Source organism: Vombatus ursinus, unplaced genomic scaffold (genome assembly GCF_900497805.2).
Source record: "Vombatus ursinus unplaced genomic scaffold, bare-nosed wombat genome assembly UNPS02014770.1, whole genome shotgun sequence".
Classification (NCBI taxonomy): Eukaryota; Metazoa; Chordata; class Mammalia; order Diprotodontia; family Vombatidae; genus Vombatus; species Vombatus ursinus.
In genome coordinates this window covers 36,830,419-36,842,754 of record NW_020954548.1, presented here as the reverse complement: position 1 = coordinate 36,842,754, position 12,336 = coordinate 36,830,419, and the positions used below count along the sequence as shown (strand labels likewise).

The window sequence follows — 12,336 nt, the reverse complement described above, 5'->3', positions numbered from 1 at the left end:
CCCAATCTCCTCATTTTGAAGATAAATAAACTGAGGCCCAAAGAGGGGATATGATTGAGCCTAGGTTACACATATAATGAGGGACCAACCTAAAATTTTAACCCAGGTTTAGGATTAGATGGCCACGAGGTCCTTTCCAACTCTCAGATTCTGTGATTTGGTGATTCCCCTAACTCCGAATCCAACAGTCTCTTCACTCTCCAACAGCAATAAGCTTGAAACTAGCTTAATTATCCTCATTCAACAGGTAATAGCCCCCATCCTGTTCCTTAGTACTCTAGCTAATGTCACCTCCACAATGGTGCTAGTTTAGAATTACTTAGATTGTATTTTAGAATGGTGCTTGTGTCAGCATGAAGAAATTATCTGGGAGAAAAAAAGGATGGCTTGATTCTCATACCTCAGGGTTATCAATTAAAATACTTCTACTTTCTAATTACAAATGAGGATGGACCCATCATTAGTACCTTAACTATAGGTCCTTATTGTTCCTACAGGGAGCTGTCAGTGCCTTCCATGAATCTTGGGCCATCGATCCCTCTGAATTCCCTAGCAATTTGTATTCTGAATGTTCACTTGTTTTTTCTCCATTTCTCATGTTCCTTCCTATACTTTGAGCTCTGTGAGAGCAGGGTCCTGGCCTTGCTCAATTTGTATCCCTGGCACCCTACACTGGTCCATATATATCATTGGTTTCACAAATGTTTGCAGAATTGGATGAAATTCAAGTGAAAAAAATTTTTTTCATGCATCGTGGAAAGAGCTGGAGTTTGGGGAGTTTGGCAGAGTGGAAAGGAAGTGGCTATTTTTAAATTCATTTTCACCCTCTTGACTTTTTCTGGTTGGTGCCATATTGCATTTTTCAGTGATTACGAGTTCTCTTAATTAAATTCTGCCTGCAGCTCCCAAGAGAGGAACTTGACAAGCCTGAAGAGTTCTGCTCTTTGGGTTAGTGAGATTGCTTGCTAAGGAAGGCTCTACTTAACCCCAGGGCGTCTGCCCTGTGCATGAGGCTGAGCACCAGGCCACAGAGGAAAATGGACTCTGAATAGAATCACTGCCTTCTCTTCCACCTAAAGGTTTTCATGATCCCTGCCCCTCACCCCAACCCTTAGTGCCCTCCTTCCCTCCTTAATTACTTAGCGTTTATCTATCTTGTATTTGTTTTTAATTTACTCTCTTCATATTTATTCTGTAGCTATGTGTGTGTATGTACATATGTGAATAAATAACAATAATGTACTTTTTATCTACCCTGTCGGAATGTAAACTTCCCCAAATTAGAAATCATTCCATTCTTTGCATTTGTATTGTCGGTGCCTAACATAGATTCTGGCACATAGTGGGCATTTAACAAATGTTTGGGAGCCTAGAGCTCCCTGGGAAAGTCAATGATTTATGTAGAAGTAGAAATATCTATTTCAACAGCCCTTTGTGTGCTTTAATTTGATCCTTATAATACCACTATGAAGTAGGTGGCACAGATGTCATCTCCATTTTGCAGATAAGGCAGCTGGGGCCCATGGAGACTGAGCAATCTGTTTTAGGCTACCTTGGCTAGCAACTAACTGGCAAAACTAGGATTTGAACTTTCCTCCTCCTTCCCAAAATCCAATCAACATGCTTTCCACAATGCCCTCTCCTTAATCTCATCTACTAGGTCCTTCTCTCTCTCTCTCTCTTTCTCTCTCTCTCTCTGTCTCTCTGTCTCTCTCTCTCTGTCTGTCTGTCTCTCTCTCTACTAGTTCTTTCCATGCTGCCTAAAATAGATCTGGGTCTCCCTGATTTTTTGACAATCCTGTTGACAGAGTACTGGGCCTTGGAATCAGGAAGACCTGAGTTCAAATCTGGCCTCATTCACTTACTAGCTATGTGACCCTGGATAAGTAACTAAACCTCTGTCTGCCTCAGTTCCATCAATGTTAAAGTGAGGATAATAATATTGACTGCCTCCCAGGATTTTTGTGAGGATCCAATGATATAACACTTGTAGTGAGCTTAGTAATCATGCCCGGCACATAGTAGGTGCTATATAAATGTTAGCTATATTATTAAAACATAATAAAATCTTTACTAGATCTAACATCTGGGCCATTGTCCTATGTCTCTCTGACCTTTCTCAGTAAAATTCATTAAAAATATTTTCAGTGGGTGCGTATGCTTCCTTTCCTCCCATTCCCTTCTTAACCCCTTTCATTCTGGCTTCTGTCCTCATCACTGCACTGAAACTGGAACCCAGGCTTGGGCCCCAGGCCTTCTCATTCCATCCATAGCAAGTGCATTTTCCACCGTATCTTTGGCTCGTCCGGAACTGAGGGCATAATTCACACCAGTGTTGGGCTTAGATCCTTGGCCATACAAGCCCATAGCAGGAAGACAAGGCAGCTTTAGTTCCTAGCTCTAGTGCCAAGTATTAGTGCCTAGTTGGGACTCTGGACCCAACTCTGCCAGGAGGTGTGTCTACGGTCAAACCATTTAACATAGTTTAGCCTTGGTTTCCTCATCTGTAAAATGGGGATAATTTTTATTACCTACTTCTCAGGGATATTGAGAGGGTCAAAGGAGAGGTAAATGGATATGAATTGCCACTTAGTAAATAAACATGTATTAAACACTGGATTCCTCCTCTTCCTCCATCCTTGGACCCTCCTCTTCTCTTTGATGACTCCCTCTCCAGCACTACCATTTTGGGAAGGGCCCCCACCGTGTTTCACTTCACTCTTGCCTCAGCTCTCTTTGGAATCCATTTCCTTCTCTTCCCCTGCCACATTGCTCTCTTCCTCCATCTCCTCTTCTAGTATTGTCTCCCTCCACTTGAATATAGACTCTCGTAGAAGTATATTTAAGCTGTATCTGGAATTGTAGAACTAAAAGTGTAAAGAAGTACCATTTCTCTAGTCTAAAACCTTTTTTCAGACTTTTCCCTTAAGAGAATGGGAGGAACAAAGGCTAGGGCCTTCCTTTGAACTAGATTAAGGTTTATAACAAACTTAACCCTTCTCTAGATGTTATCATTACCTTCCCACCCACTTAGAATAAATGGTACCATGAACCACTTGGGGACAGTGTCTTCTCTTTGAAATTCAAAGTTAAGATTGATCTCAGATCAATAGGTACATGAAAGGATGCTCTAAATCACTATTTATTAGGGAAATGTAAACTAAAACAACTCTGAGATATCAACTTATGCCTATCAGATTTGTTTATATGACAGAAAAGGGAAATGACAAATGCTAGAGGGGATGTGGAAAAATAGGGATACTAATGGATTGTTGGTAGAGTTGTAAATTTGTCCATTCAGGAAAACAATTTGTAACTATGCTCAAAGGGCTATAAAACTGTGTATACCCTTTGACCCAGCAATACCACTACTAGGTCTGGATCCCAAAGAGATCAAAGAAAAGGTAAAAGGACGTATTTGTACAAAAATATTTACCATAGCTCTTTTTTTGTTGTAACAAAGAATTGGAAATTGGGGGAATGTTCATCAACTAAGGAATGGCTGAACAAGTTGTGGTATATGGTTTGGATTACTGTAAGAAATGACGAGCAGGATGATTTCAGAAAAACCTGGGAAGATTTACATAAGCTATGTAAGATGAAATGAACAGAATGAGCAGGACATTGTCCATAGTAACAGCAATATTGTATGGGTTCATCTTAGCTACTCTGATCAAGGTCATGGTTCAACACAATTCCAAAGGACCCATGATGAAAAATGTTATCTCCCTCCAGAGAGAGAACTGATGAAAACTGAGTGCCGATTGAAGCTTACATTTTTCACTTTATTTTTTCTTGTTTATGTGTGTGTGTGTGTGTTTTCTTTTACAACATGGTTAATATGGAAAAATATTTTGTATGACTTCACATGTATAATCAATAACATATTGCTTTTCTTCTCAAGGGGTGGAGGAGAGGCTGAAAGGCAGGAGAGAATTTAGAGCTCAAAATAAAAAAAATGTTAGAATTTAAAATATATATATATATAATTGGGAAATATTTAACAAATAAAAAGATATAAAAAAGATAGGGATCTCAGGAAAGATCTCTTAAAGGGAAGTGGTCCAGAAAGAAGCTGAGTGGTAACTATTTTGGAATATTAATCTCCAACTGTATTTTAACATATTATTATCTTGTCATAAGAGAATCCTATCAGAAGGCATAGGAGAATGTGCCACTTTAGATATTTCTCTCTGCAATATAGAAATGGATTATATATACATATATGTATGTGTATATATAATATACTTGTATGTATATACATGTATGTAAACACACACACATATATATACATATATACACATACACAATGTGTGAATGTCTCTAAATTTTAAAATTATTTTCTGCCAGACTTGAATTTAAATCACAGAGCATGATATCAGCATGAATTTTTCCTCCAATATTTAGATGGTGCCATAACTGATTCTAACACCTAACCAAAGCTACGATGGCACAGGACCACTTATCTCTGAATTACTTTGATGCCAACTGATAGAGGTAAGAGAACTTTTGAAATTTCTAAAAAGTCTCTTGGAGTAGAGTTGACCTTTCATACAGACTCCTGATTAGGTTTACAGAAGCTGACTGTTTAAAAGAAAGGCCAAGTCTATATGACACATAGTTAGAGGTATTTATGAATGTCTGTTCATGTCTGTATTTGCAGCTGCTTTGTGCACATTTTGACAGTATAAACCTTTTCATTAGCAATTTATGTCATCTAGCGCTCTAGGTCTAGGCCAGTTTCAGCTATCCCAGTTCACTGGTAATTCCCAAAGGGAAAGGACCCTGGAACACTGATAACAAGGGGGATTGTATCTAGTCTATGAGCCTGGTGATAGGAACACTTTCCTTCCTTTCTCCTTAAGGACTGGTAGCAGATTGCCTGAGCGTCAAGTTTATGACTAGGATTTCAGATAGTTCCTAACCATGTGGAGGAACTTAAAAATTCATTGGCTCTCTTCCCAGAAATTTTCACCTGGATAAAGGATGGCTTGTGTTGTATCTATGAATGTGTTCTATGTTTAGGAGAGATAAAGGCCCAAAGGGATGCCTGATCTTAGGAAAACATTAATTCTTCTCGTAAAGTGTCATACAATTGCAAGATCACAGGAGATCTCCCCAAAAGTGCTTGATTACTTAGTCAGAAGATAATTCAGGTCATTAAAGAGTGCTTATTTCCTGGTCATCACAGAGCATTTGATAATTAGAGAGTATCTAACCAAAAGGACAGGAGGTCCTCTAGGATTCATAGAGTCATGTTGGAAGGCATGGAAGACTATGCCAGTTTGGATATATCTCCCTTTCTGTACTAGGAGTGGATTGAACATATATTTGATAAAATTGTTTCTGGAGGACTTGAGCCTAAAACACAGAGTATACATTAATGGTGGCCAGCTAGATGGAACAGTAGAGTGCTAGGTCTGGAGTCTCTGTCTCTCTGTCTCTCTCCCTGCCAAGAAAGGATAGAAGAAAAGGCCTCTCGAAAGAAAAGAAAAGAAAAAGGTGTGAAGTGGTCCATAACCATAAAATGCTATACAAACATCAGTTATTGTTGTTTGAAAGGTATCATGGTCTGTAGGGAAGAGAGCTGGACTTGGAGTCAGGTGACCTGGGTTTAAATCTTGGTTCTGGCACTTGCCAACTTTGGAGGCAATCAGGCTTAAGTGACTTCCCCAAGGTCACACAGCTAATAAGTTTCTGAGGTTGGATTTGAATTCAGGTTCTCCTGACCCCAGGACCAGTGCTTTATCCACTATGCCACCTAGCTGCCCCAATAATTTATAAATCTTAAAGCCTTATAGAAATACAAGTTTTTTTTTTTAATTGTTTGAAAAGGGTGCTGAAGGGGCAGCTAGGTGGCGCGGTGGATAGAGCACTGGCTCTGAAGTCAGGAGTACCTGAGTTCAAATCCAGTCTCAGACCAAACACTTGACACTTACTAGCTGTGTGACCCTGGGCAAGTCACTTAACCCCAAATGCCTCACCAAAAAAAACCCCACAAAAAACAAAGAAAAGGATGCTGAAAGTTGAGGTGGGGATGGTGGTTGGGAGCAAAACTGGGGAGGTGAGACAAGAGCCTTGATGATAAAGCTTCCCTACTGTACACAACAGTTGTCTTCTGGGTAAATATCCAGGCTTTGGGATCAAAACCATTCACAATTATGGTCCAGAGTCCTCATTCACTGAATCGACATTTGTCTGACCAGTTATAATTTCCCTTTTAGACTCAACCAGGATTTATCACATGATTCTGTATCATAGGGAGAATAAGAACAATTTACCTAAAATAGCAGGCATTTCGGTATTAAGAAAACATTGAAAGATAAACAGCACCCAGTATAGCATTATTGTTGATCAGTCACATCTGACTCTTTGTGATCCCATTTGAGGTTTTCTTGGCAAAGATACTGGAGTGGTTTGCCATTTCCTTCAGACTTCAGAACCAGTATCAAGCTGTCTTCAGATTTATATTTTACTGAGAGGATACAACAGAAACACAGAGAAATAAAAGATAATCTTAAGAGGAAGAAAACATCAATGTGTGTGTGTGTGTATGTGTGTGTGTGTGTAGCAGAAAAGGGAGACTAAAAAGTTTTCACATAGGAAGGGGTTCACCATTGAAGGAAGGTTTAAGGTAGCTGAAGGTAAGGAGGAGTGAATGCATTCTAGGCAGGGCTGTAACTGAGTACTCTTTTACTCAGGGAAAAAACAGATCTTTTGGTGGGTGGGGTGGGGTGGGATGGGTAGCAGTATAGTGGACAGTTCAAAGGGAAAGAAAGGGAGTTGACATCTCAGAGGACAGTATGACCATGGTGACAGTCGTGTCAGTCTATCCACCACGAAGTTTTACAATAGGGTTTAGGAGGAGAGCACTGAGCCCAGGAGAGGAGCATCATAGCGATGGACTACCTCCTACGGAGGTAGGAGAGCGTTTTCCCAAGGCTGGGTGAGCCAGGAAGATCATGCCTTTGCAGAACAAGTTAGCAGAGAACAGTGAAGTAGAAAATGTGGAAGCATGCCCCACCTCTACCTCTAACATATCAGTGCCTGGAACCAAAGCTCCAGTGACTCCAACCTAGTTACATCTGTGATCCCTGTCACAGGGGACCCAAAAGCACACGATGGCATATAGGCTAGGGATGAAATACAGCTGATGAGTCAGTTTGCTTTTCACTTTATGTGGTTACTAATGTGGCGTGCAGACTCCCCATTTGTTATTCCTGGCTTTCCAGTTACTCTCCATTTCTCCTTATTTCTCTCTTTGATGAAATCTTTTACTCTGATTTTTGCATAAAATTCAGGGTTGGAAATGTGCTGCTGACTATTTACGCCCACGATGCAACTCTTAATCTCTCTTTATGTAACCCACTATTTTCATTACTTGGAAAATTTGTTATTCCATGATTCACACTCACATAGCATCACTGTAAAAATATTAGTGTTCAAAAGATGGTTTTTTGTTTAAGGGAGAATCTTGGAATCTGTGAAAGTACCACACAATTTCCTTTGGCCAAACCCGGGATGCAAGAAACTCAGGCAGTGAGTTTTACTATTATTATTTCACTCAGGTTTTGCCGATCATTTGCTAACAGTGAACACAGAACTTTTATGCTATCTTTCTTCCCCAAGCAGCAGCAAAACAGCCCGATGCTCTGTGAACCCTCGAGAGCTGGGAAGAATTTAATTACTGTTTGCATATTCTCTGCTACTTGTATTTGGCAATGATGCCAAGCCCACGTCTGTCTGATCATTCCATCTTCATTTCATTTGCCTTTATCATTTCAAGTTGGTTAATGCATTCAGCTTTGAGAAACACTCTTCTTGGGTTTTCCAGATGGGTTCCCACATCTAATACTGGCTCTGTTTTTCCCTGTCAATTTCAAGTGGAGCTCTATCCCTCTTACCCTGTCTTCTCTTCTCTTTCAGTGATGAGTGTTTATTTTGAGAATAGCTCCTGCCTTGGGACCTGAATTGAGCTAATGAACTCCTAAAGGCCAAGCATCTAAACTGAAGTGAACACCGTGAATTCACACATTGACTTTTTCCCATCCCCTACTCCAAGGGGTCTCCTCTATGGTGGCTCAATTCATGCAGTGGATTGAGTGCTAGGCGTGCAGTCAGGAAGACATGAGTTCAAATCCAGACTCAGATACTTACTAGCTGTGTGGCTCTGGGCAAGTCACTTAACCTCAATTTCTTCAACTGTAAAATGGGGATAATAATAACGCCTGCCTTTTTGTGAGGATCAAATAAGGTAATATTTATAAAGCATTTAGCATAGCACTTGGCACATAATAGGTGCTATATAAATTCTATTCATTATTATTATTATTCATGCTTGTTCTCTAGGAGTCTTAGTACTACATTGCTTTCTGGACTTTTTGTCTTTTCGGTCAAGATTGTTACAACTAAAGAACATAGACTATCAGAGTTTGGAGAGATATCTGATCGCAGTGTGGTACAATGCAAAGAATACTGTACTAAGAGTAAAATGGCTCCAATCCTGGCCTTGTCATTTACTACTTATTTGACCTTGGGCAAGTCAATTAACCTCACTGGGCCTCAGTTTCCCCAAATGTAAAGTGAAAGGGTCGGACTATATGGCCTCTGAAATCCTCTCCTCTTTTGGGATGTGAATTCTTATAGTCAGGGATTGTTTTTGCCTTTTTCTGTATCTCCTGGTGTTTAGCGCAGTGCCTGGTACATCGTTAAGTACTTGCTAAATGCTTGTTGACTAATGACTAATGGCTTATTGATGAAATCTCTGATCTTATGGAAGGTCAGAGCTGGAAGGGACCTCAGAAGGTAGAATGCCCTTAGAATGTATCTCAAACCAATCCCTGATTTTATGGGTGAAACAACTGAAGCACAGAGCAAAGAGGAGACTTTCCTGAGGTCAGAGAACCCAGGTCTCCTGCCTCTCAGAGCAATCCTCTTTGCATTGTGACATGTCTCTCCCCTAACATACAGTGTGAATTAGCTGCTCTGCTCAGCCTCTCCAAGTTGCCATGGTTAAGTAGTTTTCCAGCTGGCTAGTCAGAGGAGTCACTGTTGTTTTTCCAGATGCCTGGGCCTCATAGTTTGCTCTTTACCCTCTAAATGGGGCTGTCCCTCCTTTTCCCAGCTTGTACCTCTCCTGCTGACTCTTTCTGTAGCTGTTCTATGGATGGAACACCGAGGCCCCAGTTGAGCCTGGCTAACCCAGAGTCATGTTTATGATAAGTACCTGAGAAGACCTGGGAGGCAGGTGTACCTAGAAGGGAGCATGAATAGTTTCATGTCCCCAGATAGGCGAGAAAGGGATGCTGTTGCTAGAGGTTATAGGAGGAGACCAGTTCCCCTTTTCTATCAGGTCCCACCCACCCTCCATTTCACTGATTGATGCTTGTTGAATTTTCTGACATCCTGGGTGGGTGTGAGCCTTTAGGGGAGGGTGGGGACTCTGGTTCCTTGTACTCCTTTCCTGACTGAGGCTAAGAATCATGAACTAGCTATTGTTTTCCTTTAACTCTTTCACCAATAAAATAGGAACTGATCTAGAAAGAACAGCTGTAGTGCCTTGTTGATTATTGTCTCATGTGCCTGCAATTTACACTGTGACCTTTAGCAAATCACTTCACTAAGTAAAATGAAAGCACTGGGCTAAGGTCCCTTTAGCTCAAAGGACTGTGACTATAAGACTCCTATTTTTAGGAATCCAAGTGTCAAGCTCTCCCATGGGCTAGATTTCATCTTAGGTCTTTCTCAATAATCTCTGTCTGTGTTCCCCCAACCTAAGTTTTCCCTTGGGAACATCAGAATTTAGCTCACTCTCTTCTAAGGCAATGTTTCTGAATTTTGGAGTCCATAAACTTGTGGTTTTTTTTTAATATTTTGATAACTGTATTTCAATATAATCTGTTTCCTTTGATATCTCATGTATCTTATTTTATGCAACCAAAAACATTATTTTGAGGAGGAGACTTTGGCAGTCCCAAGATTGCCAAAGGAATCCATGATACAAGAAAAGTTAAGAACCTCTGATTTAGGGGAACTCTATTCCCATGCAAACACTCAAGCTGGAAAAAAAAAAAAACAACCATCAAATATAGAACAGGTTTTATTTAACCCAAAAGAAAATGCAAATGACTCTGGCTTGAGCTTCATAAACAGTCAAGAAAACTTTCCTTCGCTCTCTCAGACTTATACTTCTACTCCGAATATGACCCCCACAAGGGGAAAGAGAGTGGAGCTGCTATAGGAGTAGCATGGTCTTTTACTGGATTCCACAGATGAAGGAGTCGCTCAACAACACTTTCTCCTTATAGAACCTATCTTCCTTTAAGACCTCTACTGTCTACATGACATAGTACCTGTAAAGGTGACTCCTCCATACCATACTGAGTTTCTTTTTCCTTGTGTTTCCATTTAGCTGGAGTGTGTATGCTCTGACTCATTCTCTCAGGGCCAAGTCACTACATCTGACCCTCAAGGTTCTAGGGTGTACTGAGGGGTTGGGGATCTATCTACTCTGCTACTGGCCTGAGGCCCCCACCCGCTAAATTCCTCTTCCCCTCTCTTACTATTAGTGCCCACCTACCAGCATCTATGCTCCATTTAACCACTTAACATCAACTAGCTTTTACAAAGCAACATTTACTTGGAAGATAGAGCAAGATCAAACATACAAACATTTCCCCCTAATACCAGGAGCATATTCTCCCTTATAGCACCTCAGTCTCTGGGAGCAGGAGGCTCAAAACTTAGCTTAATTTCTCCTTAGCATTGGTCCCATGAAGTTCATATTCAAACACACAGAATGGCTCCAGAAGAGATCTCAACCAAATGTAGCACTTTGTTCTTTAGGACATCACTTCCATACTAGTTGCAGACCTGAACTCTGAAAATGCCAGGATGCTGAGGTCCCCTCCAGACCTCTTAAACTCCCAGGATTGGAGGCTCCACTCCCTTCACATAAGATATAGGGAATGAATTCAGAGTAACGAGAAGAGGTAGCCCTACTCCCTATTCCCCTCCCATGCCCATTCTTGCCATGGTGACCCTCTCCTGGAGGTGCTTATGCTGCTGGCCATGGCACTGACTGCTGAGTCTACTTATTGAGCATTGATATCTTCAAGCAGGTCACCTTAGGCACCCAGATGGGTCTTATCTTTGAGGTGGCTGAGAGTGGCTTCCTGGATGTTGATGTGGAGATTAGAGGACCTGATTATAAGGGGATTTGTAAAGGACACAGATAGTCTCCTGGGAATCATACATTTGCAGCTCACATGGATGGAACTTACAAGTTTTGTTTTAGCAACAGAAGGTCCACCATGATTCTCATGATGGTCATGTTCACTACTGATATTGGAGAAGCTCCAAAGGGCCAAGACATGGAAATAGAAGTTCATCAGAACAAGATAGAAGAGATGATTAATGAGCTTGCCATGGTGATGACAGTGGTAAACCATGAACAGGAATACAAAGAAGTCCAGGAGAGAATACCCAGAGCAATTAATGACAATTCGAACAGCAGAGTGGTTCTTTGGTTCTTCTTTGAAGCTCTTGTATTAGTTGCCATGACATTGGGATAGATCTACTACCTGAAGAGACTTTTTTTTTTTAAAATCTGGAGGGTTGTCTGAGAAGGCTTTTCCTGATGGTCCCAAACTCCCAATTCACTATTTACCAAACATCTTGGTCAAAATTATGTCACCTAGTTTCTAAGCTTTTATTTTCTGAACTATACACTCATTGCTTCTCTTTCTTCCTCATGAATAAGTTATGAAAACATGCCTTCTTAGCAAGGCTTTCCTGACAACTTTGACACTTAATTGACAGCCTCCACCACACAGGGCATTTCAGAGCTCCAACACTATAAATGAAGTATGATCTACTCACATTTGTTTGTCCTGTTTTTCTTTGGTTTTCTGAATGAAATACAGTTTGTTCAAAACACAGTACTAAGGCAAATATAGTCCTTTACAAAAAAAGATTGTACATGTCTTTGGCTCTCCACACCTGCAGAAAAAATTCAGTTCTGTGAAGTTCGAAGAAATGATGGATTAAATCTTTAAAAACTGTCCAGTTAGTAATGGACAGAATCATTTGACCCTATGGCACATTCTGTCATAACTGAGTAATTGTATTTCATTTAGATTAGTTTTTGTTCGGCAAGCCCACAAACTATATCCTCCCCTAAAGGAAATGACAATGTTCTTTAGATTAGACCCCAGGACTTAGTCATTTGCATTAAAACATGGGATAAGTGGTTAATCAGGCAGGGTTGGTTTCTACCTGTCACTTGTAATGTTGACAAGTCAAGAGAAATCTAGGTGCTGTTTCAACAGGTGGCAG

At 40.6% G+C, this 12,336-nt stretch overlaps 1 pseudogene; it reads left to right on the top strand.

The window, feature by feature from the left end:
- The first annotated feature begins 7,521 nt into the window (after nt 1-7,521).
- On the top strand, nt 7,522-11,624 carry LOC114043638 (annotated as a pseudogene).
- The last annotated feature ends 712 nt before the right edge of the window (nt 11,625-12,336 follow it).